Below are 27,053 nucleotides of genomic sequence, written 5' to 3'. Positions count from 1 at the left end.
CGATATGTTACTGAGGTGAACGCTAAAATATATTTATACAAATTGGCACTGTACCACTTGTGGGAACTGCAAGAAGAGTTTAATCGAGTGGTACCAATACAACTATTAGGGATTACGAAATCTCTACTCGGCCTTTGGACTCAAATCGTACATACGGAGTATACGATAGTTCTGCTAAATGAGAAGGTACGTCATGGAAGTACCCCATTACCACATACCTGTGATTGTGCATTATGTGCACCACCCCAACAACCACAATATCTACCTGAACAGTTTTGGCAAGCATGGGCAGGTGTGTTTTTGCAAGGATGTCCCTGTACTATTATAGTAGTAGTATTCCCAATACACGCATACTTATATACCGAATGCTACGTTTCACCAGTTTCGGGTACCAGTAGTACCCCGAACACAACAAAGGGATGAAACATCAGAAGTAAATACTGCTGGCGCATCTTCTGGAGGTGCATTTGGACCACAAACTTTTATGGGACCACCTGAATCACACGCAAGTCAGGTTGACCGCAATCCGGCACTGTGCCCAAATCCGGATAACCAGGCGCAAGTGCAAGCAGGGGGGCCCATTAATCCTCAAACTGGAGAGAATCCTGAGCAAGCGGTAGCACAGCCGTTTGTTGCTCAGTTGGAGCTCTTTGGAAATATAGGGCCATATTCTGCTTATCAGCAGCAATAAGGTCGACTTATCGATTATTCTTATTGGAAGTTATACATTAATGTTTATACGAATATAATATACGCATATATATCCACATATTGTTATTGTTGAAATAAAATAGTTAAAATTCATAATAGTGTCATATTTAACCCTAATAACGAGAATAATATAGCCATGAAATTAATCTAATTATTTTTTAGTGCTTTACACTGAGAAGGTGCGAACCATATACGATGTTTCGCTGAAGATGCGAATAGTCCCGAACCAATGCTCCGGCAACTTCGCTGGTTGATGCTATTTTGATTTTGTTCGCGCGGTGTATACACGGGAAATTACATCCCAATCCTTGCTTGCAGTATTTTTTGTTGTTCTGCCATTGCCAGAACCGAATAGATTTAGGGTAAATAAAAGTGCATAATGTTTATGGATAGTTTGGTTACATACAACTCACAACTGATTGTCCGTCGCGTCGGCTCGGTCGGTTTATATATGTGTGGGTGATCGATTCTCGAATGTTCCTGTATGCACAGAATGTTCCCGCTATACGTCCAGTAAACGTTTATTGTATCGCGAACATTCCATCCGATGCGCCGATCCAAGTTTAAAGATACCGGGACATGTCCAAAAGTAGCTGTTTTGTGGATTTGCATTTTAAATGGGGTTAAATGGGTAACTTCCTTATTTTAAGGCCTAGAGGGTTGAGACTTCGTATTAGGGGGGTAAGTTTGGGACACCCCTAGGATGCGGTGTTGCCACGTTGTGCACTTTTTCCCTAAATTTAGGGAAATCTTAATCTGGCTATGAGGCCTTTGTAACAGTATCATTGAATGGTCGGTTATTGGCTGTTGGAGGTTTTAATAACCGTCATGACAGTTTAAATTCGGTGTAAGAGTTTGTTAAAACAAATAAATGGACATTAGTCACATGTATGCTTTCCCAAAAAGGTGGATTTGGAGGAGCAGTGCTAGATTTGGTCAATTTAGAGCACCTCGTGGGACAAACTAATACCTAGTTAATGAGAACAATGTGATATGTACACGGTGATCATTTATAATGTCCCCCTCTCAACTTTTTTATTTTTCACATTAGAAAAAAATTATGAATAGAAAAGTTGTACGAGATGATGTGCAGGATTATTTGCAGAATATATTGTTATTTATACAGGACGTTTCAGAAATGCGTGACAAGTCAAAGTTATATTTTTTCAAATGGAACACCCTATATATTTTTAATTTTCTAGAATTATCAAACAATTCTGAACATTTTTTTTATAATATGTCCCATACCTAAATGTAATGGTTTTCGAAATATTCGCATTTCCACTAAGCTGCTAGATTCTAGAAAATATTCGATAGATTCCAGTTCTAGGTGGCGGTGAATTACGCGGTCACAAAAACACAAAAACTTTGTTTATTACTGACAGTAGTGACAGTTACACGTTGCGGGAATATAACATTATTTTAATTAAAATGCCTTATTCCGAGAGAGAAAAACAATTTATTCTGCAAATATTTATTAAAACAAATAATAAAGTTAAAATTGCTCAAAGGGTACTCCATAGAATTAACCCCCGGATGCATATTCCAGATAAGAAAACATTTTATAGGATCTATGAAAAGTTTCAACGAACATCCAGCCTATTGAGACGAAAAAGAACAATGGAAAGAGATGCAAATATGGATTTGAATATTCTGCTAAAAGTTGAAGAAAATCTAAACATTTCTCTGAGAAAAATATCGAAGAGTTTGGAAGAAGAGCATGGCGATAAAAAAAATACGTCTTATGGGAGGATACAAAACACTCTCAAGAAATCAGGATATAAAGCATTCAAAATAAGACCCACAACAAAATTAACGCCGAGACAAAGGGAAAAAAGAGTTGAATTTTGCCAAACCATGTTGGAAAAAAATAACTTGAATAACAAGTATTTGAAAAATGTATTCTGGACCGACGAGTCATCATTTGCGACCAGCGATATGATTAACAGGAAAAACACCAGACAGTGGGCCACAGTAAATCCCCACTGCTACAGGGAATTTCAATTTCAAGGTCGCCAAACTGTCAATGTTTGGTGTGCTATCCTGTATAACAAAATAATAGGTCTTTCTTTACCGTTACTTTGAACGGAGATGTTTATTTGAATTTTCTCCATCAAGAACTAGAGGACTTTTTTTATGAGCTTCCGTTGGAACAAGAGAGAAACATTGTTTTCCAACAAGATGGCGCTCCACCTCACAGTGTCGTAGCTGTTAGAAACCATCTAAGTCAACGGTTCAATGAATGGATTGGGAGGGATGCACCGATAAAATGGCCTCATAACAGCCCTGACTTGACGCCGATTGATGCATTTTTATGGGGAACGCTAAAAGATCGAGTGAATGCACATAGCATTGAAAATACTGAACATTTGAAAGAACTTATTAGAATGGAAATTCAAATTCTGAATGAAGATTATAACCAATCGCTCACTCCGTGTTAGAAAGGTTACGAAGAACGTATATCAAATGTATTGAAGAAAACGGAGGCCCAGTTGAGCAATTTGATTTGTGAAAACTACATGCTTTATTATATATTATTATATCTATAGTTGTTTCAGATATTGAATTTCACTTCAAAATAAATTCATTGATATTTTCTTTATAAAAAGGTCATGAATAGTGGTCTCGTATTGATGACTAATTCACCAATTCGCTAATTATTCACAGCTACAAGAACGAGAACTTGTTTTTCTTTTCGAATTTAGCCGCTTAGTGGAAATGCGAATATTTCGAAAACTATTACATTTAGGTATAGGACATATTATAAAAAAAATGTTCAGAATTGTTTGATAATTCTAGAAAATTGAAAATATAACTTTGACTTGTCACGCATTTCTGAAACGTCCTGTATAAATAATATATTCGGCAAATAGCTGGCATCATCTCGTACAACTTTTCTATTCATAATTTTTTTCTAATGTGAAAAATAAATAAGTTGAGAGGGGACATTATAAATAATCACCGTGTACACGGCGTTAATTATTTTAACAGATTATTAGGCTAGTTGCTATATTACAAAACCAAAGCTTTAATTTTGCAAAAGAAAAACGAAGCAGTGTGTTCCGTGATATCGTACTTCGGTAGGTTAATAACCCAGCTTCCACCATCCCCTCCCTCAACAGCGTGTTGGCCGTTGTTCGCACTTTTTCTGGGGTTTACCACCTTATTTGAGCCCTTAGCTACCCTCATCTTGCTCATTGCGTTGTCCACTTGCCACCCGTTTGCTAGTTTGGTGCATTGTTTGTCTAATTTTAACTTTCCATCTTGTTGTATGAATGGTTGCGGCTTTAACCTTTTTATTGTTAATCTTTGATTGATTTGTGGGTTGCAGAACTATCTACCTGTCGTCACTTAGGTTATTGATTTTATTGTAATCCCCTCTTAAACGCTCCCCCTGCCTTCGAATTAACGGCTTATCATTGCGGTTTTTTCAAAAAAATTTAGCATCTCCATTTTGTTTCCTATTTGGTCGCCTCTGCCGTGGATGGTGAATTAAATCTAAAGTTATCTTTTCTCTCCCCATAGGGTCTAACCCAGTCCTTAAAAATGGGTCTAATTTAAGGTTTTAGTTTTGTGATTAAATATGTAGTGTCAGGTTTTTTTCTCCATAATCAGGTAATCATTCAATGTTAAACCTTTTTTATTCATACTAAAATACTAATATTATACTTGTGTTAAATTTTATAGCTTTATTTCCCCCTTTAAACAACTTTTTAAATTCACAAAATCTGTATAACATGGGTTCACTGTCTCTCCCTTTCTAAAAAGACAGCCGGCGCATTCATTGTCGAGTTGAGGTAGGTTTTCTCGTTTCTTAAACATCTGTTACACATAAGTAGAGTAAGTTATTCTTGTAGCACCTGAAGATGGCCATTTATATGTCCGAAACTAGCAGAGCAGGCCTTACCCTTTGAAGGTCGAAATAAAGTATTGTGGAGACGACTGCGTGTCATTCCTTTCCTTTTGAACTTAATAAATATTTTGTGGAGATCGACTAAGTTTTGTTTTCACTTAAATCAAAATCCGTTGGAATAGATGACTTCGAATATCACCCTTATAAACTTCTGTTGTCCCACAATATTACCCTTCTTAACACACAGTATAACGATGGTTAAATTACAACATCTCGTAAGTCCAGTTTTTTTCGATTATGGGGTTTTGATGAAAAAAGTTTCAAAATAGCCTATTCCTTTAAGTGCACTTTACATTATCAGACTTTTTCATCTGACTTTTTAATTTATCGAATCCACAACCGATTTAAATGTATACATCGTTGGATTTTTACATTAGATCAGTTGTGTTGGATCTCGCTTTCAATTTTTCCATCTGATTTTTAGGAATAGGACGGTAGCTATTTCAATTCGATTTTTGCTTTCAATTAATCTATGGCGCATGCGCTTTCACACAGCCGCCTGTCAATAGTGTCAAATGTCAATACGATTCTAACCTAAATGTTTTGTTCATTTCATACAGTGATTGACGATTGTCAGTGATTTTATGTGTTCATTTGGTTTTGATTTCCCCGGATTTTTCTGCAGTTTTAAGTTTAAAATATGGACCCCAAAGGCATACAGAGTATAGGGATAGAGGAGGGAGGTGGAGAGCCTGTAAAAAAAAAAGCTAGAAATGTATGTCCTGGTAAGCTGACCATGTGCATATATAGATAATTTGAACACTGTTTTTTTAGAGCCTGGTTGTTTGGACTAAAGAGGCACCCACAAATTTATTCGCCGAATACGAAGGATACCCTTGTTTGTATGATACGAAATCTAAATTTTATTGCAATAAGCATGCTAGAGCAGATGCTCTTGCTAAAATTGTGATCTCATTAGCAATCCCAGGCCTAACCCTAGATGACTTAAAACCAAACATTTATAATATAAGGACTCAACTGTCTCACGAATTGAAAAAAATGAAATCTAATCGCAGTGGGGATGGAACAGATGAAAAATATGAACCTGTTTGGTGGTTTGACTTGGCTCAATTTTTGTTACCACACGTAAAAACCCGCAAAGCTCATGATTCACTTGTAGAATTTAAGGTAAGTTTATTCTTTGCATAAAATTGGTGATCTAATTTTGTAAATCATAGGCTACACAAGAAAGTGAGACACTTGGGGATATTGATTTTTCTGCATCCCTTATAACTAGTGATAATGAAGAATCTTCACTTTCATCTGTGATCAACAGAGGTATTTCTTATACTCCTACTTCCCAGACCAAGCCCATAGTTGGGTCCAACAGAAGAATTGAGGATAATGATGATGTTTATAAGTCAACATTGCAGACTCTTCAAAATTTGTCTGCAAGCATAGAAAGAAAAACTGTCACACCAGAACACGGGGAGCAAGACTTTGCGAACTTTATTGCCAAAGAATTGTCTGAAATAAATAACCCAGAATTATTACTTCAAGCTAAACATGAAATTACTAACACCATCTTTCGAATAAAACGACAGTGGATAGAAAGCCATAAAAATGTTGTTTTTGAAGTAGTAGAATAAAACCAACTTATGCTAATTATAAAATAGTATATTTTATTTATCCTCATTTGACAAGTAATAAACCAGAAAGTATTTAAGTATTTTTTAAAAATTGAATTTTGCTACAGCTTTTTCTTGCCATGGAACTGCACCTATCCCATTGAAATAAGCAGTAAATTTTTCTCGTATGTCTAATGTTTCATTTGAAGATCTGTTGCCTGCATTATGTTGCAGATTTGTAAGAAAAATATTTATTCTCCATTCACCATCTGTTACTGTCATGTCACTTATATTATCAATATCAACTCCACTTAGATATTTTTTTCCATCTTTACTTTTAACAAAGTTATGTAAGGAACAACATGTTAGTGTAATTTGTTCAACTGTTTCAACAGGCAAAATAATTTCTGATTGAAGAACTTGAAATTTATTACATAAAATGCCAAAGGCGTTCTCAACAACACGGCGGGCCCTACTGAGCCTATAGTTAAATATTTTCTTCTGCTTTGAAGTTCGTTGTCCCCAAGGCTTCATTAAAACTCTTGTTGCTTTGAAGGCTCCATCGGCAATTATTACATATGGTACTTTGTCATGTGTTCCAGGTAAAAACTGATCTTTTGGAAAATCAAGTGTATTGTTTTGTATAGCAGTACTAAGTCCACTGTTATTGTAAACTCCACCATCACTCACTCTTCCATTACAACCTGCATTTACATAAATAAAATTGTATTCTGCATCCACCAACGCTAATAGTACAATGCTATTAAAGCCCTTATAATTATAATAATATGATCCATCTGATTTCCTTGGTCGAAAGGCAATATGTTCTCCATCAAGGGCACCCAGACAAAAAGGAAAATTCCACATCTTTAAGAATTTGTCAGCAATTTTTGTCCATTGCTCTGCTGATGAAGGTGTCTGTCATAATAATAAAAGTTGTGATACATAATACATTTTGTTTTAAACTAAAATACCTTTCAGTAATTTTTATTTAATGTTTCGTATATGGCTGCTACTGTTTCTGGTATTATGCATGAGATTGATGATACTGATATTCTAAAACTGTAACTTAAACTTGTAAACTTTTCACCAGTTGCAAGGTATCTTAGGGTGACAAGTAATCTAAAACACAGTAATTCGATAAATCATTTACATACATATAAATAATTGTTACAGATTACTTACCTGGTATCAACAGGAATACATTCTCTAAATACAGTGTCTTTTCTCTGGATGTGTCCAGCAACTTTGGAGAGTAACATTTCAAATGTTGAAGAACTCATTCTAGTGAAATTCTTAAAGCCACTAGGATCTTCAAGCTTGAGTTCATCAAAAACTAAACGTGCCGCACCTCGTCCTTCGTTTCTACGTAACAGCCATTTCCTAGACCATAATTTCCTATTTCTATGTTTTTGAAGTTGTTTTGGTCTTCTCCTGCCCAATTGCACTGTTAGCAATGCTAATATAATACAGAGCTCTAGATCTATAGTCATTGTTGTCTATTCTATTTGCAAATGTTTAAGTTTAATTACATATTACATGTAAACAAATAGTAAACATAAACATTGAGATGACAGATGACTTTTAAGACTTGACAAATGACACGATGACAAGTGACAGTATATCGAATTGGAAAATTGCATAGATGTAAAACTTCTAAAATTTGCGTCCTTATTTTTATCGAACAAAAATATCCAACAGAAAAGTGGAATAGAAATATCTAACCATGTAAAGGGCACTTTAAAAGAGGAAATTGGACGCTGCATTAATGAAATACCGCAGCATTTATGCAAAGCGGTCATTGAAAATTTCATTAAAAGATCGCGTGCATGCCAGCAAAGCCGCGGCGGCCATCTGCACGATATATTGTTCCATACATAACCTCATTCTGTCTACTTTACGATATAATAAAGTTTCACGATTTTTTTTTAAATATCTGTTTAATTTAAAATTTAAAAATTGCGTTCTTGTTGGAACACCCTTTACAAGTGATATTTTAAACTCGAAATTTATATGTATTACTTTTTATTTTTATAAGATGGATTCCTTTCACTGGAAAAAATCGCTGACTCACGCAGAATTAGCGGAAGAGGTGGATTTGGCGACATTAGAACTTGCGGCCATTTCCGAAGAACAGGCAAAAAACTCTGATGTGAATGGCGACTCAGACGCCGAAGATGTGATCCCTGATTATTACTGTAACACAACCGCACTTCCGCCATCTACAATAGAAGCTCATAGCGACACTCCGACTTCTGAGAGTGATGCGCCTTCTCAAGCATTGACTCCATCATGTTCAGGATACTCTTCTACTACATCTAGCAGGTCAAGCAAGAGAAGAAGAACTAATTTGGGTACCCCAACTCAGCAATCAGAGGACTTCTATGACTTTGATTCTGACGATTCCATTACTGACAAAACTTACACTCCTTTAGACAAGTTACAAACAACAACATAGTAGCAATGAATTATTGCATGACAGTGACAGTGAACAGGAGAATATAGATGTCACCCTAGATTTTGATCGTTTTTGCTTATGGGAAAAAAGTTCGGTTTTGCCACAGACATTCAACAACTACAACTTTGACACTAAGGTAGGCCCTAATGTGCAGGTAATTGACCTGTTTACCCGTTGTCGGGCAACGGGTAAACAGGTCATTGTTGCGGGTACGGTTGCTCGGCAACCGCTTATACAGTGCAGGTAAAAAGTTTAAATTTTCGCTTTTTTGTTCGTGTTTTACGACGAAAGGGCTCAAGTTAGAGATCCGAAAAAAATACAGAAAGCTAGTCCGTGATAGGTACTACAACTTTCATTAATACGATTTTTCAATCAAATCAGCCGTACAGGCGCAAAAAAATCAAAATTGTTTTCCCATGTTAATCTCCTATGTCCAGGGTGTTCTTGGACACCTGGTATATATTTTTCGTTTTTGTATAAATATTTATGTAAACAGTAATTCTTATTTCAGATTGATTCGGAAGAGCCTATTGACTTCTTCCATTTATTTTTCACAGAAGAGTTTCTAAAAAACATTGTGGACCAGACAAACCTATACGCCAACCAGCACAATAAAAATTTGGGATTTACCTATGAAGAAATACAAGCATTTCTAGGAGTTTTAATTATTATGGGATTCAATTCTTTGCCGCAGATGCGCAAATACTGGTCCCAATCTCATAATTTTCATAATAAAAGAATCAAATCTAGTTTTCCATTGAAGAGGTTCCTGAATGTCCTTAGATTTCTCCATGTAAATGGATATGCGAGAAAAAACATTTTCAAAATGCCAAAACCTCAGACCTCATTCACTCCTGTAACACAGCACCTCCCAAACAGACACCTCCCTTAGTCCAGAAGAAGAGCAGGCTCTGTCAATAATTCGCACCCTTTCTGAAGGAATCCCAGTGATCGCGGCTCCACTAACCAATCCTCCTCAAACACTGACTAATCCCAGCTGGCTGGAATTGATGGAAAGAGAAGGATCATCTCAATCAGTCCCAGAGGTAGACTTAGAGGATGTGGATGAGTCCTACAAAGTTCTTGTGGAATATGCCAGAAGCAACAACCTTGGAAGCAAGATTATAAGGGACTATTCCAAAAATACCGGATATATAGACAGGGGATTGTTCAATATAACTCTATATGAGTATCTCTCAAAAGAGATCTCATAGTCTCAGGCTCTTGGAATGTTGAAAGGAATCAGAATGGAGAGACAACGAGCTCAAGCTCAAAGCTCTCGAGACACGGAGCATGCAATGCAAAAATTCATCACCGAGCAAGAAGGATTCTTGACAATGGCATTGGACAAATTGAGACAATCTGGAGACAACGAGAGAAATTGCATGCATGTGCTGAGACAAACAATGGACACTCTAAATCGACTAGAGAAGCAAAAATTAGATTCAACATTGACCCCAAAGTCATCATCCCCTACATCCTCCGTGTCCACTGAACCCCCCGACACCAGCCTCACATTCGGAAATCTTCTCCTTGGATGCAACTCCAATGGAATCATAATTTCCCATCAGGTAATCAAGAATCCTATGAATCCAGATCTCTGGAAAAGAATAGGTAACTTTCTTATAAGGGTCCCGGGTGACAATCTAAACTCAATCAGTTGTTACGTACGAAATAGAGTTTTCGTCCGTTAACTCGTTTGATTTGTGTTTTTAATGTACATGGGCCTAGTTACACTGGTAGACCGATTCCGATCGCTTAAATCCTCCAATTGCACTTTGTGCACATTTTGTTGTAAATGTGGGTGCGTGACCTGATAAGTTATCAGGTGCCGTAGTCACGTGATTGGTTTCGATTTTTGTCGGGGGAGCGTCGGTTTGTGGTCGTGTTTCTTTGTGTCAGGTGCCATGTGCCTATTTAATCACCCCACTTTGTGATATCGGTCTCTTTACCACTACAGCACTTGAACTGCCGACATCTGATCCTTTTTTCTGAGCCGTGTGGCGTGTGTGTGAATTTGATTTTTAATCCGTGATCATCTGGCCGAATTACAGGTAAATTGGTTTTATTGTTAGTTCTTTTGAATTATTTTGTATCGGCCCAATTTTCCAACACAGCATTGTGTTCGGCCCAACCGGATATTCGGAGATTTTTCCAACCGGAGATTTAAAGACACTTTCCAACCGGAAATCTAAGGGCTTTTTGACCGGAAATCTGAGGGTTTTCTGACCAGAGATCCAGAGATTTTTCCGACCGGAGAACATTTCAATCGGGGATTGAATCAGCCTGACCGGGACTGCTTTGTCCAGAGTTTTCCGGACCAGCCCACGTGTTGGGAAAGCCGATCACCGGCCACAGAGGTTTAGAAAGGTCAGAGTCGAACCACCACGATTCCTCACTTGATCACTAGTTTTATTTAATTTCATTTTATTTTATTTTTATTTTTTTTAGGTTAATATTAGTTTGCTCTAAACAACTTCAACACTTGTCACCACCTCTGGTCACCTTTTTGGTTGCCGGAACAAGTGTTGAAGCTGTTTGTTCGTTTTCCCTGGTGTTCTGCTGTTTTCTGCCCTAGGTACCTGTCACCAGTCTCTGGACCCCATTTCCTGCCTGGAAATCAGCGGTGGCCACTACTGACTACTGGGAAGAGGATACTGGAGGTTCCAGGACCCAAACATCGTCTTTGACAACTGGTAAGGGCAGTCAATTACAGTTTGGCACTGGGAAAACTTTTCCTGTTTTTTGGCAACTTTTGTAAATTTTATAAATATTTTGTAAATTTTTGTAAATATTGTAGTTATTTTAATTTGTAATATACACGTATACATATACAACGAGTGGTTCGTTTGATTTCCTGCAGTATATCCAAGTGTGTTCATCTATAGCTAGTTATGAACTCATGCAATTAATCCACGACCTTGAGCTATCTAATTGAAAAATGTTGTAATCTCATTAACGTGAGGTTTCATCATAACAAATTGGCGCCCAACGTGGGGTTCCGTTTAAAAAATTAAACTTGTTCAATTTTTTTTTAAGTGAAAAAGCACCTCGAAACTGACCTGAAGAAAAGCAAACCAAAAGACGATAAACCACCAAAATCAAGAAAACAAATGATGGGCGCCAGTATACCATTTGAAGGAGGCATACAACCTTTCAAACGAAAATGAAGCTCATCACAGCTATGAAGTAGCTCTGAAGAGGAGGAAAAAAAACACAAGGTACCAGTTGACTTGCTCCAGTCTCCCACTCAAACAATATTCCCAGGAGAAGTCGTCATGACCCTACAAATCTCTAACCGGTTTATGTCCAGAAAATTAAAACGGGGTTGAACATGAAACCAACGTTGCGTAAACCTCGTTATGCGAGAGGAAACCTCATTCATTGGTCTCGGTAGAGATAAACAGAGACAGGACTCAACGCTCAGGAAAACCACAGAAAGAGAAACCAAAACAAATCACCTGGCAGGTGGAAATGAAATAAAGAAAACTAACAGGAAAGAGAAGACAATCGTCCACCAACAAAAGGAAAGGTTTTTGATAGGAACCCTCTCTAGAAAACCCGAAAAATACACCGAACGGTTAGTGTATTGGTAACCACAAAAAAAAATTAAATTTACTGGGGTGTTCCGAACGAAACCACTGACGCCAAATCTCACGTAACCAAGCAATTGGGGCTGAGGTCGAACACAGTAGAAAGTCTCCGTACTCCAGGGCCATTAAGGTACTTACAGGGACTCTAAGACTTTCCCCCCATGAACTACCCTCCCAAAAACCTTAGAGGTTAAGTGACTATGGCGGCACCCAATTCCGCTCAGCCCTTTACAACAAAGCAAAGTGGTTACAAAGAAAGTCAAATCCAGTAAAAGTCACAATCAGGTAAATTTGTCAAAACTGACAACAAGACAAAATAGAGAATAGAAAAAAAAACGAAATTCCCTACATGTACGCAAGATTAAACATTAACGCATACAAGTTGCGGGGAAAAACAATTGACACAATCGAGCAAAAGAAAAATCGACTCCCTGACACTCCTAAATCGTCCCAAGAACCCTGACCACACGGTAACACTCGTTCCTGAACAAAAACTAAGAGGAGTATCCAAAACGGGAAAAATCAATAAAGTCACAATTGAGGAAAAATATACTCCCTGACACTCCCAAATCATTCCAGGAACCCTGACCACACGGTAACACTCATTCCAGAACAAACAAATAAAGGGGAGTATCCAAAGCGGGAAAATCAATCAATTAAAGTCACAATCGAGAAAAATTAAATCCAATAATAAACAAGTCAAATTAAATTAAATTAAAAATGATACACGATGTTAAAATGTGTTATTCTGGGTAATACGGTATCCACAGAATCTTTCAATTAAACAATTGAGTATATAAGTACCCGCCACTGTCCCTTAATAATGACACTTATTGAAAAAGATGTTAGGTAACAAATGTCATTATCACCAAAACAAGAAAACAAAAACTTGTTCATTATGGATTCAATCAATTAGAAAACATACGACCGACTCAATTCGTGTACACCTATTAAACCAACGGAATTGCATACAAAGTTAGAGTCAATCCTAACAAAAACTAACTCTCAATAATCAGTCAGACGAATGAGCATCAGAATGCTCAGACTCGTTACTTAAGGTCACATCCGGTTTAATGTCAGATACATGCCAATCTCCCAAATTATTTCCATCCCTGTCAACCAAACGGTATACCAAATTAGAGAGGACTTTAGAAATAGTACACGGAATGTACCTAGGTGCCAACTTGGCAGCAAAACCGTCTACTGCTTTAGATAAAACATAATTTTTCTTCCAGACCTGATCTCCAACATGATACTTAACATCTCTCTTTCGAAAATCATAACGTTGTTTACTTTGAATGTAAGATTTATGAAGTCGTTTCCGAACTTCTTCATAGATGTTAGGTAATTCCTGAACTGTATTGGGGTTATGCACTTTATCAGAAATTTCCACCTTATTGTCAGCATTATCACTAATTAAACCATAAAATGAACCATCAACAGGTATATTCCTGCCAAAGTTTAAAAATGCAGGAGAGAAAGCAGTAATTTCATGTTTAGCCAGTCTAATAGCCTGGGCAACTTGGAAAATAGATTTATCCCAATCCCTGTGATTTTCATGAATGTAGGATCTTATTGCAGTGATTATCACTTGGTTGACTCTTTCAGTATGGTTCACTTGTGCATGATATCTAGCGTTATACCAAATTTTCTGGACATTATACTTAGTCATGAGATTTTTAAAATCCTTACTAGTAAACTGACTACCATTGTCACAAGAGAAAATTTGGCAAACCCCAAACAAAAGAAAAACTTGATTTTCTATGAACTTAACTATGGCCTTAGAAGTCGCCTTCGCCATAGGGTGCACAAGTACAAATTTAGTGAACCAATCCACCACAACAAGAACGTACTGGTTTCCCGATTTTGATCTTGGATAAGGACCAATAAGATCAGCTGACAATAACTGGAAAGGAAAATTAACATTTCGGTATTGACCCATAAGACCTGCCTGGGGTAAATGACTAGATTTACTAGCAGCGCAAATAGTGCATTTTCTAACATAACGGTAAACAGAATCTCGCATATTTGCCTAATAATACAGTTCAGCAACCCTAGACAACGTTTTAGAGATGCCTAAATGACCGGCTGTTTCATGATCGTGAAACTTTTCAAGAATTTCCTGTCTATGAGCCGTAGGTACAACAATTTTCCAATTGGAAACATTGCCATCCAAGTTGTACTTAGAAAATACATGTTTATAAAGACAGTTATTTTTTACCTTAAAAGTCGGAAATTTATCAGGTGATTCTTGAACTTTCCCTAACATGTCACGATACCATTTATCCAAAATTAGATTGGTCAAATTTAAAACTCCAACATCTTCCAAACTTCTCGAAAGAGCATCAGCTACAGTATTGGCAACACCCTTTCTATGCACGATATTAAATGAATACTGAGATAACTTAACAATCCATCTAGCTATACGAGCAGAAGGATTTTTCATGTTATTCAACCAAACTAAAGAGGAATGATCAGTATGGACCGTAAAATGTGTCCCTTCCAAATAGTATCGGAATTTCTCAATGCCAAACAAAACAGCTAACAATTCCTTTTCAGTGGTTGTATATTTACGTTGACATTTGTTCAAAGTTCTACTCGCATAGGCAATAGGGTGTTCCAAACCGTCCTCCTCTTGATACAACACACAGCCAACTCCTGTGTCAGAAGCATCACACATTAAACTAAAAGGCTTGGTATAATCAGGACTGGCAAGAACAGGAGCAGTAGTAAGTGCCTCTTTAATTTTAGCAAAAGCAATGTTTGCTTCAGGGGTCCAAACAATAGGTTGACCTTTTTTACGCCCTTTCAAAAGATCGGTAATTGGACTACATAGGGACGAAAAGTCCTTAAGAAACCTACGATAATAACCTATCAAACCGACAAGTCTACGAATTTGCGTAGTATTTTTAGGAACAGGGTAATCCAAAATAGCAGAAACTTTATCAGGGTTGGTCCTAAGCCCATCACGATCAACAATATAACCTAAAAATTTGAGAGACGACCTACAAAATTGACTTTTGTCCAAATTAATAGTCAAACCAGCATCCTTAAGACGCATAAATAGTTTTTTCAAAATCTCACAGTGTGTGTCAAAGTCAGGTGTGACAATAATAATGTCATCAAGATAATAAAATACATAAGGCTCTAAAGCCGGTCCTATAACCATGTCCATTAATCGACACATGCTTTGGGCACTATCACTCAATCCAAAAGGTAAAACTTTATAATGGAAAAGCCCTCTACCATGCACTGCAAAAGCGGTTTTCTCTTTTGAAGTGTCATCAAGTGGAATTTGATGAAAAGCTTGCTTTAAATCAATTGAAGACAGGAATTTCGCATCACGAACTTTGGTGACAATAGAATCAATAAGAGGCATTGGATATGCACTAGGAATACTAACAGAGTTAAGCTTCCGGGCATCCAAGCACACTCTAAATGAGCCATCACTTTTTTTGACAAGCCACATAGGCGAACACCAAGGTGAATTAGAAGGTTCTATTATACCAAGCTCCAGCATTTCATCCACCTGCTCGTTAAGACACTTTTGCATTGCATATGATAATGGGTATTGTCTCTGTTTGACAGGTTTTTCATTACCGGTGTTAATGGTATGTTTAATTAAATGGGTTAAACCCAATTTATTTTTTGGTGCAATAGTTTTATACAGATCCTTGATCTTATTAAGTTCTTCAGTCTGTGTCAAAGTTAACTCTTCAGCAGACTGAATCTTATTTATAACAGACACTGAATTAAAGATTGATTGATATGACAGGTTTCTAAAATTTAATTGAATATTAAATGCTTTAAGAAAATCAATGCCCAAAATCAACTCATGTTTTAAAGAAGGAATAACTAAAATTTTCAACAGTCTGGTAACATTACCTAAAGTTATAGGAGCCCAAAAATAACCTGACACACTCTGTAAGTTTCCGTCAGCAGTAGTGACGTGAAATGACGAATCTTCGGTCAAACATAAGTCTACGTCTTTAAGTATCTGCAGACCATCAAAACCCAGAATAGAGATAGAACTACCAGTATCGATCAAAGCCAAAAACCAACAATCAGAAATTCTAACATTTAAATATGGACGGTCATCAAACGATTTTTTAGCACAAACAGGATTAACGGAAATTTCCGTGGACAAAGACAACGCACCGTCTTCAGTAACTTGACTATCACCAACAATAGGAACTTTTTCAGACATAAAAAATTTCACTTGGTCCAACCATTTATGCCAATCCAAAAGATCAGTCACTACTGACTGTCTTTTTTGTTCTCTTTCTTTTGAGAATTTTTTGTCGACCTGACAGAAGGATTGTTGGTCTTCCTGCCAGGTCTTGTGACGTTTTTTGAACAATGAGGACAGTTGGACTTCGTAAAATTTTCTTTACCACAACTGTAGCAATACAAACTCCTTTCGGCAGTACATTCAGTGTTTATATGACCGCGTTTCCTACAATTCCAACAAACCACACTAGAGGAAACAGAACTAATATTTCCAGAAAAGCCTGGCCTACTAAGATCAGGTTCCATTAAATTACCTCTATGTGTAGTTGGTCGGTACTGATTTGAAACATAGAGACTGTTCTCTATTCGTTTACACAAAGAAGTCAAGTCACTGACAGCAGTTATGTCATGCAATGCCAAAGTCCTAACATAATCCGGCATTAAATTTTCTCTGATAATGTCTACAACTTCTTTTTCAGAAGGAGCCTCAGTTAATCGATTGAAAAGACCCTCCATAGAACTAATAAATAAACAAACTGGTTCTTTAGGGTTTTGTTTCCTAGCTTTGATTTCTTCTAATAAGTTTCTATCATAGTGGTCACGCAAAAAAGTCTCTTTTAATTTACCCACTAAATCATCCCAATCAATAAAACGCCCCTTTTTATGATGATTATACCACCAAGTCCAAGCTTGCGAATCAAAAAGGTCTCCAGCAGAAGCAAAAACCTCATCTGTTGAGCAGCCACGAGACATTCTAAAGGTTTCTACCTTTTCAAGAAAAGCCATTAATGAACCCTCGCCAGTAAACTTTTGCAGTCCCCATTTATGTACAGGCACAGACTTGCTAACAACCTGATTAACTGCATTAGCATTAAAACTGACAGAACCCAAATTTGGGTCAAGAGGAGTTGAAGCAGCTGGAAAAACTTTAGCATCGAGATCACCTTCCAAAGTTAATATCTCAACATATAAATCATTCTTCCTTTGAGTTTCCTCATCAGAAGTATGATTCATACGATTAAGTCGGCCTGAGACATGCCAGAGCCGAGTTGAAATGTTTTTGTATGAAGGATCACTAGATGTACCGGTAAAACCTACTACTTTAACCTTAATTGATGCAATAGATAACACCAGCTCCTTTTCATCAAAATCAAATTCAAATGGGTTCGACACTTGACAAATACTACGATTGGCATTTTCTTGAGCCAACAGTCCCCTCAAAATTTTACGTCTCTGATCAACAGTACCCAATGGCTTCATAGATCTGATAGAAATTTCATAATCTAGCTCATGGGCTTGCAAGGCATTAATTTGGAGAGCCATTATTAAAATTTCTAGTTTAACCCCAAAAACTAGATAAACACAAGAGATATATAAATTTTACAGCTAAAGTGCAACAAAAACAACTGACTTGGACAACAATCAAAAACTTGATCACTACTTGTGATCCAAGTTACTCAAAACTGATTAAATAAATCAGTCAATCAATAATTAAACACTTAATCAAATTAAGGGAAATTAAAATTGTCCAAATTAGTACAAATAAAATCTCTACCAAAAGAGAAAATTAATTCGCACTTTTAACTGCAAAACCGAACCACAATGTTATAGGTAAAACTACAAAAAAACTTAAGATAACGGGGCAAACCTGAAACTTCGGTCTAAAAATAGATTGGCACGGTCACAAGCAAAGCAAAAGGTAAAAATGCAACGATAATACGATAAACCAGCAATTCCAAACTTGACACTCTTTAATTTAAGAATAAATATCTTAAACAATCAACACGTCTGGCACCGTGAAAAAACTAAGTAAATATTGTAGCCATGCAAAAATACACATGCACAAACAAGGCAGTCTGATAACCCACAATCCAAGCGTGCTCAATCCACGAAAAATCAAAAAGGCCCTTCACGTTGGTCGCCAATTTGTTATGATGAAACCTCACGTTAATGAGATTACAACATTTTTCAATTAGATAGCTCAAGGTCGTGGATTAATTGCATGAGTTCATAACTAGCTATAGATGAACACACTTGGATATACTGCAGGAAATCAAACGAACCACTCGTTGTATATGTACACGTGTATATTACAAATTAAAATAACTACAATATTTACAAAAATTTACAAAATATTTATAAAATTTACAAAAGTTGCCACAAGAAAGTTGAAAACAAAAAAAAAAGTTAAATTTGAAATAAATTAAAAAAAAAAACAGGAAAAGTTTTCCCAGTGCCAAACTGTAATTGACTGCCCTTACCAGTTGTCAAAGACGATGTTTGGGTCCTGGAACCTCCAGTATCCTCTTCCCAGTAGTCAGTAGTGGCCACCGCTGATTTCCAGGCAGGAAATGGGGTCCAGAGACTGGTGACAGGTACCTAGGGCAGAAAACAGCAGAACACCAGGGAAAACGAACAAACAGCTTCAACACTTGTTCCGGCAACCAAAAAGGTGACCAGAGGTGGTGACAAGTGTTGAAGTTGTTTAGAGCAAACTAATATTAACCTAAAAAAAATAAAAATAAAATAAAATGAAATTAAATAAAACTAGTGATCAAGTGAGGAATCGTGGTGGTTCGACTCTGACCTTTCTAAACCTCTGTGGCCGGTGATCGGCTTTCCCAACACGTGGGCTGGTCCGGAAAACTCTGGACAAAGCAGTCCCGGTCAGGCTGATTCAATCCCCGATTGAAATGTTCTCCGGTCGGAAAAATCTCTGGATCTCTGGTCAGAAACCCTCAGATTTCCGGTCAAAAAGCCCTTAGATTTCCGGTTTGAAAGTGTCTTTAAATCTCCGGTTGGAAAAATCTCCGAATATCCGGTTGGGCCGAACACAATGCTGTGTTGGAAAATTGGGCCGATACAAAATAATTCAAAAGAACTAACAATAAAACCAATTTACCTGTAATTCGGCCAGATGATCACGGATTAAAAATCAAATTCACACACACGCCACACGGCTCAGAAAAAAGGATCAGATGTCGGCAGTTCAAGTGCTGTAGTGGTAAAGAGACCGATATCACAAAGTGGGGTGATTAAATAGGCACATGGCACCTGACACAAAGAAACACGACCACAAACCGACGCTCCCCCGACAAAAATCGAAACCAATCACGTGACTACGGCACCTGATAACTTATCAGGTCACGCACCCACATTTACAACAAAATGTGCACAAAGTGCAATTGGAGGATTTAAGCGATCGGAATCGGTCTACCAGTGTAACTAGGCCCATGTACATTAAAAACACAAATCAAACGAGTTAACGGACGAAAACTCTATTTCGTACGTAACACAGTGTCCCAGAATTCATCAAAGGATTCAGGAAGGACAATCCGTCACCATCCGACAATGCTAACTGGATTAGACATGTAGCCCAAACATGTAGACATGTAGCTGTTGATGAGAGCATGATAGCATTCAAAGGAAGGTCAACATTAAAGCAGTACATGCCGATGAAGCCCATAAAACGGGGTTTCAAGGTATGGGCTTTAGCTTGCTCTCAAACGGGCTATTTGTACTCATTTGAAGTCTACCAAGGAAAGGAACAGAACCTCAATTCTGAAGACACGTTAGGAGAGCGTGTAATTCTAAAGTTATCAAGAAATTTACAAGGAAAAGGTTTCTGTATTTATTTCGATAATTTTAGAAATCGGTCTTGAAGTAACACTCGGGTAAAGTTAATCTATAAGGTTCGCGAAAGTGCCAAAAATGGAATGGATTGTAAATTTTTTGTTTTATATTAGGTGTGTTACTGAGATAAACACCAAACTTTATTTATACAAATTGGCACTGTATCACTTGGAGGAACTACAAGAAGAGTTTCGTTAAGCGGTACCAATACAATTATTAGGGATTGCGAGGTGTCTACTCGCCCTTTGGACTCAAATCATACATACGGAGGAGTATACCATACTTCTACTTGACGAGAAGGTACGTCATGGGGGCACTCCATTTCTGACATGTGATTGTGCAATATGCATATCACCCCAACAACCACAATATCGACCTGAGGATTTTTGGCGGGCATGGAAAGATGTATTTGTACAAGGATTTTCCCGTACACCTTGTGCTACATGTGTGTACGGGAGAACTCAATTTTTGAGTCAACCGGGTCATTCGCCATATCCGCATGCTTATATCCCGGATATGACACATCAATTTCGGGTATCAACAGTACCTCGAACACAATATACGGAGGAAACATCAGAAATTGACACTGCTAGCGCATCCTCTGTTATAACAGGAGGTGCATATGGACGACAAACGTTTATGGGACCACCCGAATCACACGCAAGTCAGGTTGTCCGCAAAAAGGTTGTCGACAAACTGAAGAAATTCTTGGACACGCGGTAACACAGCCGTTTATCGCGCAATTAGAACTTTTTGAGAACATGGGGCCATATGCTACTTATCAGCAGCTGAGGTCTACACTTATATTTATATTAGCTTATTATTGTTTTTGTATTACTTTATTATTGTTAATGGCTACGTAGATACAAGATACAAGCATAATATACACATGTGGTTTTGAAATTAAAAAAATTGGAATGTATAATGGTGTCATGTTAAACCCAAATAACGAGAATAATCGAGTTATGAAATTAATCCAATTATTTTTTAGTGCTATGAACTAATAAGGTACGATAAAAAATGTTTCGCTAAGGAGGCAAATATTCCTGACACGACGCTCCGACAACCTTGTTGGTTGATGACGAACGACTAACATAACAAATAATGAAAACAGTAAACAACCGTTCAAGTTGTTTACATGACTAATTTTGTTCGCGCAGTGCATACACGAAAATCCTTGCTTTACAGCATTAGGGAAATAAATTTCATACGTTCCATTTTTTATTTTTTAGGAATGGAAAATGGATCGTACATACTAACACATAAATAAGAGTTAAAAATGATGCTAAAAATAATTTTGTTATAAGACATGATATTATATTGAAAAGATATTGATATCTTTTTATCACACAAATCACTCCTGGTATTTTTTTTACAGGTTTTGTGAGAGAAGGTAATTATATAATAGGTTAGTTTAGGTTTATTCGTTGTCCTAATAACACAACGTTTTGGCATCCCTGTATGGTATTTCTTGTTTTGCTGAATTTAAATTCTAAATTCATTTGTTATTTTATTTTGTGGTTCGACACTAGGAGTGATTTTTTTGTGAGGTAAAAATGTTCAAAACAAACGGGCCTTCTTGTACTGTTGGAGAGAACCGGGATGGCAGTCAGGAATCCGTTCAGGAAAGTGAGGTGGACATTATAATGCAAATTAATAAATCCAACCCATTTCTCTCCACGTCAGGACAAGGAAGGTCACTTTAATAATGAAACTCATAATGATTCAGTTTGGCGTACCAACGACGACTTGGGTAGAGATAGTAATAATAGGGACATAGTGAGAGAGGTTGACACAAACACACTTTTAGCAGGAGCTATAAAAGAATTAAATTTAAATTTAAAGACTTTTAGGTCTGGTAGGGAAACCACTTTGCGAGCTAGTTTTGAAGGGGCGGTTCATGAGAATCCTAATTTATTTTTGGTCGAAATGCAACAATATTTTGATAAAGCTGGAATCAATGATTCCCATGAGAGAGCACAACTTATCATGGACCGTCTGAAAGGACGAGCTGCAAAGTGGGCAGCTAGATTTAAACTGTATAGAGTAGGGTCAAAGGAATTAAAGAGAAAATTTTTAGCATATTTTGACGGACAGAGCGTACGAATTGAATTAACTACTGCATTATATAGCCAAAGACAAGGAGAAAAAGAAAGTACAGATGAATTCGTAGCCAGAAAAAGAGGTATAGCTGCTAGATTGGAACGACACTGCCCTCAGGACGAAGAAACACTTACAAGTATCATTTTGCCAAATCTAAGACCCGAAATTAGATCTCGTCTGAGAGGCATTCAGTTTACTTCACTGGAGCAATTGGAGATTGCTGCTGTCCAAGTGGAAACTGATTTATTAGAGCTCTCGTTACTCACAGAAAAACCTAAAATTAAAAAAGATTTACCGAGAGAAAATCAACGAGTTATTCAGCAGCGAGTCTCTAATCCTCAACGCAATGACCGGGAAAATTATTCTTCAGTGCGTTGTTATATTTGCCAAGGAAATCACACTGCTCGTTTCTGCCCTCGTGCTATTCAATCTGGGAGACAACAACACGTAGCAGCGATAGAAGAGATGCCCCGTCAAAACTGGCCAAGACATTCAGAAGCTGGTAGCGCAGGTTTGGACGAACTAGAACCCTCTTCAGAAAACTACCACAGGGCCGGAGTACTACGAATGGATCCGGCCCGGAATACCAATTAAACGCTACACTACGTCAGACTCCGAAGTATACTCGACCCACCATACCAGTGACAATCGATAATCGTGTGGTTTTGGCTCTGTTGGATCCCGGGTCGGACATTAATTTAATTGACAAAAAACTTGTCAATCAACAAGCACATCTTGAAGAAAATATTTTATTAAGATTAGCAATCAAAAATCAATCTGTATATACTGAAGGCTCCACGGATGTGGTGTTTTACATTAAGAATGTAAACTTTAAAGAAACATTTCAGGTTGTAAGCGGACTTGGACATCAAATTATTTTAGGAATGCCTTTCTTTTCGGAACATAATGTGGTATTAGATTTTGAAAGGGAATGCATGAATTTTGGCAAAGAAACACGTGCTACTGTGTTCTGGAGAAAAAATCAATTAGTACAAAAAGATTCAATCAAGTTACCAGAAATTGTAGATCCGGAATTCAGTACTCTTGTCAAAGAATTTGAAGATGTATTTTTGGTAGGTTTAAATCAACCAACCACCAGAACGACTACTCATCACATTCATTTAAAAAATAATATAGTTATTAACAAAAGATGTTATCATATGGCGCCAATGAAAAAAGAAATTCTTTATAAACAAATTGACGAGATGCTCAAAGCTGGGGTAATAGAACCGTCTATTTCACAATATGCATCTCCGCCAGTTCTAGTGATGCGCACGGGGAAAAAGCCAAGGTTTTGTGTGGACTATAGAGAGTTGAATAAAATAACCTTGGATGAATCCTCTGGGTTACCACGCATTTCGGACGCTCTAAAAAATATCTCGGAGGCTCGTATATTTACTGTTCTGGATCTCAAAAGTGGTTATTGGCAAGTTCCTTTGGAGCCTACTGATAAGCACAAAACAGCATTCACTACGCCAGATGGAACAGCATATCAATTTACTGTGATGCCATTCGGTCTAAAGAATGCTCCAGCCACATTTCAAAGGTTGATGGCTGGTGAAGTACTTGTGGGATATGTGAATCGCTTTACTCAAGTTTACTTGGATGATGTTATCATTTATAGTAATTCCAAAAAGGAACACTTATATCATCTGAGACTAATTTTAGAGCGATTACGGTTGCATGGACTGCGGGCTTCTGCAGAGAAGTGTCACATCGGGATGGACAATCTAGATTATTTAGGCTTTCGTATAGAGGGTGACTCCGTGGTACCTCAACAGAAACACTTAAAGCAGATTGCAGATTTTCGAATACCAAAGAACCGAAAACAGTTACAAGCTTTTTTGGGGACCTGTGGGTGGCTGCGGGAACACATACCGAGATATTCTGATATAACTGCTCCACTAACAGAAATGCTTAAAGGAAAATCAACAAAATTAGTATGGACAGAGGCAGAGGACGCAGCTTTTGAAATGACCAAGCAAGCAGTAGCGAAAGCCCAATCACTTAATAGGCCTGACTTTAGTAAACAATTCATATTACAGACGGACGCCAGTCAGGAAGGTATGGCGGCAGTCCTGTTTCAGGAACCGGAAGCAGGCAGGAAAAATATTATATCCTTTGCTAGTGCCAAATTTAAACCCAACGAGCGTCGTTTGCACGTAAACGAGCAAGAATGCTTGGCGCTTGTTTGGGCTATTAATCACTTTCGGCATTACTTGGAGGATTCACCTTTTATAGTCCGAACAGATAGTAAATGTCTTACATGGCTGGAAAAATTTAAAGACACTAAAGCCAAATTGACTCGTTGGGCGCTCCAGTTACAAGAATATAGCTTCACACTAGAGCATGTTCGGGGTTCAGAAAACTATTTACCTGATCTTCTTAGTCGTCGACCTGACGACATTGATTATCAAGGAGAACCTGACAATGACCGACTCGTTCCACCAGGAGGAGAAAATCCCGATCAGAACTTGATGGATAATGGCGTCACTATTGAAACTGAATTGGCTAATCTAGATGCTGACGCACTGTTCGATAAAGTGGCTCGAGAACAGGCAAATGTTAATTATATGGTGGAAATGATAGCCACCATATCTGCTCTTAAGGAAACCAATGATATTTTGACACCAGAACAGGAACAACTATTGCGAAAATTTGCTGTGGACAACGGGCTTTTATGGAGGCGACATTCAGAAGGTGATCGCTTGGTCGTACCCAGAAAATTAGTTACTCAGGTCATAGAGGCGTATCATGACACTGAGTATTTTGCTCATCCTGGGACCGCCGAAACTAGCAGACGAATATCTAAACATTATTTTTGGGGATACATGTTTCGAGATGTCGGACGATATATTGCAAATTGCATTGTTTGCGGTTTGGCAAAAACAGTCCAGCGTCAAGATGCAGCTCCCCAGAAACCACGAATACCTAAGTTTCCTTGGGAAATGATTTCTGTAGATGTGCTTGGTCCATACCCGGAAGCGTCCGGGACTAAAAATAAGTATATAATACTCGTGGAAGACGTATTCTCGCGATGGTTAGAAGCTTTCACTTTCAAAAGAGTAACTGCATCGTCGTAAACGTATTAGAAAGAGAGATATACTCCAGATATGGAGTTGCGCATTTTTTGATATCTGATAATGGGAGAGTTTTCACCAGTAAATGTTTAAGCAGATCCTGCAATAAATACAGAGTAACACATCTTTACAGTGCGATTTATCATCAAAGGGCCAATCCAGTGGAGAGGCGAGTGCAGGAGTTAAAGAAAGTCCTTCGAGTACTCCTTCTGGACAGCCCTGAAGCGAACTGGGAGAAGGAACTCCCTTTGGCTTTGCAAGTACTGCGTGGAAGGCGAAATGCAGCCACAGGAGAGACCCCTTCGGCTATAGTACTAGGGTATGAGCTGCCTCTTCCAGGAGAATGGCAGTCTCAGTAGAGTAAACAGAAAAAACTATCATCACCAAAGGACAGGAAACGTAAAAACGAAATTGTATTTTCAAGACAATGCCAGTATCAAAAGAAAATGTTTCCTAGACAAGACGAGAAGCCTAAAGTAATTTTTCAAGTGGGGGATCAAGTAAACGTACGAGCCAGAGCTCCAGGTGTATTTTCACCTGTATGGAGAGGTCCAGGCTTAGTGATTAAACAGTTATCGGATTCAACTTACGAGATAGAACTCGAGGGTTCGATTTCGATCATTCACGTGGACGATTTGAGGCCAAGTCGTATCGGTAACCAATTGACTTCCGATAAAGAGTTAGACACTTCAGTATCGCTTATTTACGAGCCAGATCCTTTTTTCTCTCAGGAAGAATCTGATGACGGTTGGACCGGACATCAAAACCGAAATTTTCATCGAATCGATCCTGCAAATGACGACTCCGAATTGAAAATTACAGTGAATTCCGCTTCTATTATCAGTTTACTTGATGAAAAAAAATTTCCACGTTCTTCGAGACCGTCTCGAGTTTGAGATAAACCCTTTGGCATCACAGCAGATAAAGGATTATTCTATAGTGCGGGGAGAGAGGGCGTGACGTGCGGTGATATTAAAAGAACAGTAACAGACTGTAAGTAAAGTAATTTCTTTTTAGAATTAAGAATCTTTCGAACTCATAGATAATAGTATTGTAGCAGTAATTTTTAGTTTTGTATTTTGTGAGAGAAGGTAATTATATAATAGGTTAGTTTAGGTTTATTCGTTGTCCTAATAACACAACGTTTTGGCATCCCTGTATGGTATTTCTTGTTTTGCTGAATTTAAATTCTAAATTCATTTGTTATTTTATTTTGTGGTTCGACACTAGGAGTGATTTTTTTGTGAGGTAAAAATGTTCAAAACAAACGGGCCTTCTTGTACTGTTGGAGAGAACCGGGATGGCAGTCAGGAATCCGTTCAGGAAAGTGAGGTGGACATTATAATGCAAATTAATAAATCCAACCCATTTCTCTCCACGTCAGGACAAGGAAGGTCATCCAGTGTGAATCATAACAGTATATTAAGCCTTAAGTAGCACATATTAACCTTTGTTCTTATATTTCATGTAACACTGAGGACTATATGAGAAGGAAGCCAAAGCAGACTATGATGAGCTATTATCGTTATTGGAATTCACGATGGGCCTGTACGTTGATGCTCCAAGCTAGCCGAATCATCGATTGAATAATCGACCCACACCACAAACATTTATGGGACATTAATCATAAAGGTGTTCAGTGATGTGAGATGCGAAGTTTTGCTCATAGGACTAAGCCTCTATTAAACTTTTCTCAGTGTTGCAGTATTTTTGTTGTTCTGCCACTGAGAGAACCGGATAGATTTAGGGTAAATAAAAGTGCAT

The 27,053-nt window shown here is 37.7% G+C and overlaps 3 long non-coding RNA genes across 3 annotated transcripts in view; 1 reads left to right on the top strand and 2 right to left on the bottom strand.

The window, feature by feature from the left end:
* The window catches only part of LOC145736576 (uncharacterized), a 279,046-nt gene that overhangs the window by 85,325 nt on the left and 166,668 nt on the right, over positions 1-27,053 (bottom strand). The gene's annotated exons all lie outside the window — the stretch shown is intronic.
* On the top strand, positions 10,317-11,293 carry LOC145736527 (uncharacterized). The gene is made up of 2 exons (XR_014179992.1): positions 10,317-10,704; positions 10,768-11,293. It is a non-coding gene; the product is annotated as an uncharacterized LOC145736527 (long non-coding RNA).
* Positions 18,540-19,776, bottom strand: LOC145736546 (uncharacterized). Its single transcript, XR_014180004.1, has 2 exons — positions 19,376-19,776; positions 18,540-19,312 (listed from the first exon to the last, which is right to left on the bottom strand). It is a non-coding gene; the product is annotated as an uncharacterized LOC145736546 (long non-coding RNA).

Source organism: Ips typographus, linkage group LG12 (genome assembly GCF_016097725.1).
Source record: "Ips typographus isolate SLU linkage group LG12, UJ_Ityp_2.0, whole genome shotgun sequence".
NCBI classification, from domain to species: domain Eukaryota; kingdom Metazoa; phylum Arthropoda; class Insecta; order Coleoptera; family Curculionidae; genus Ips; species Ips typographus.
The sequence above is the reverse complement of the archived record's forward strand: the minus strand, read 5'-3'. Positions and strand labels throughout refer to the sequence as shown.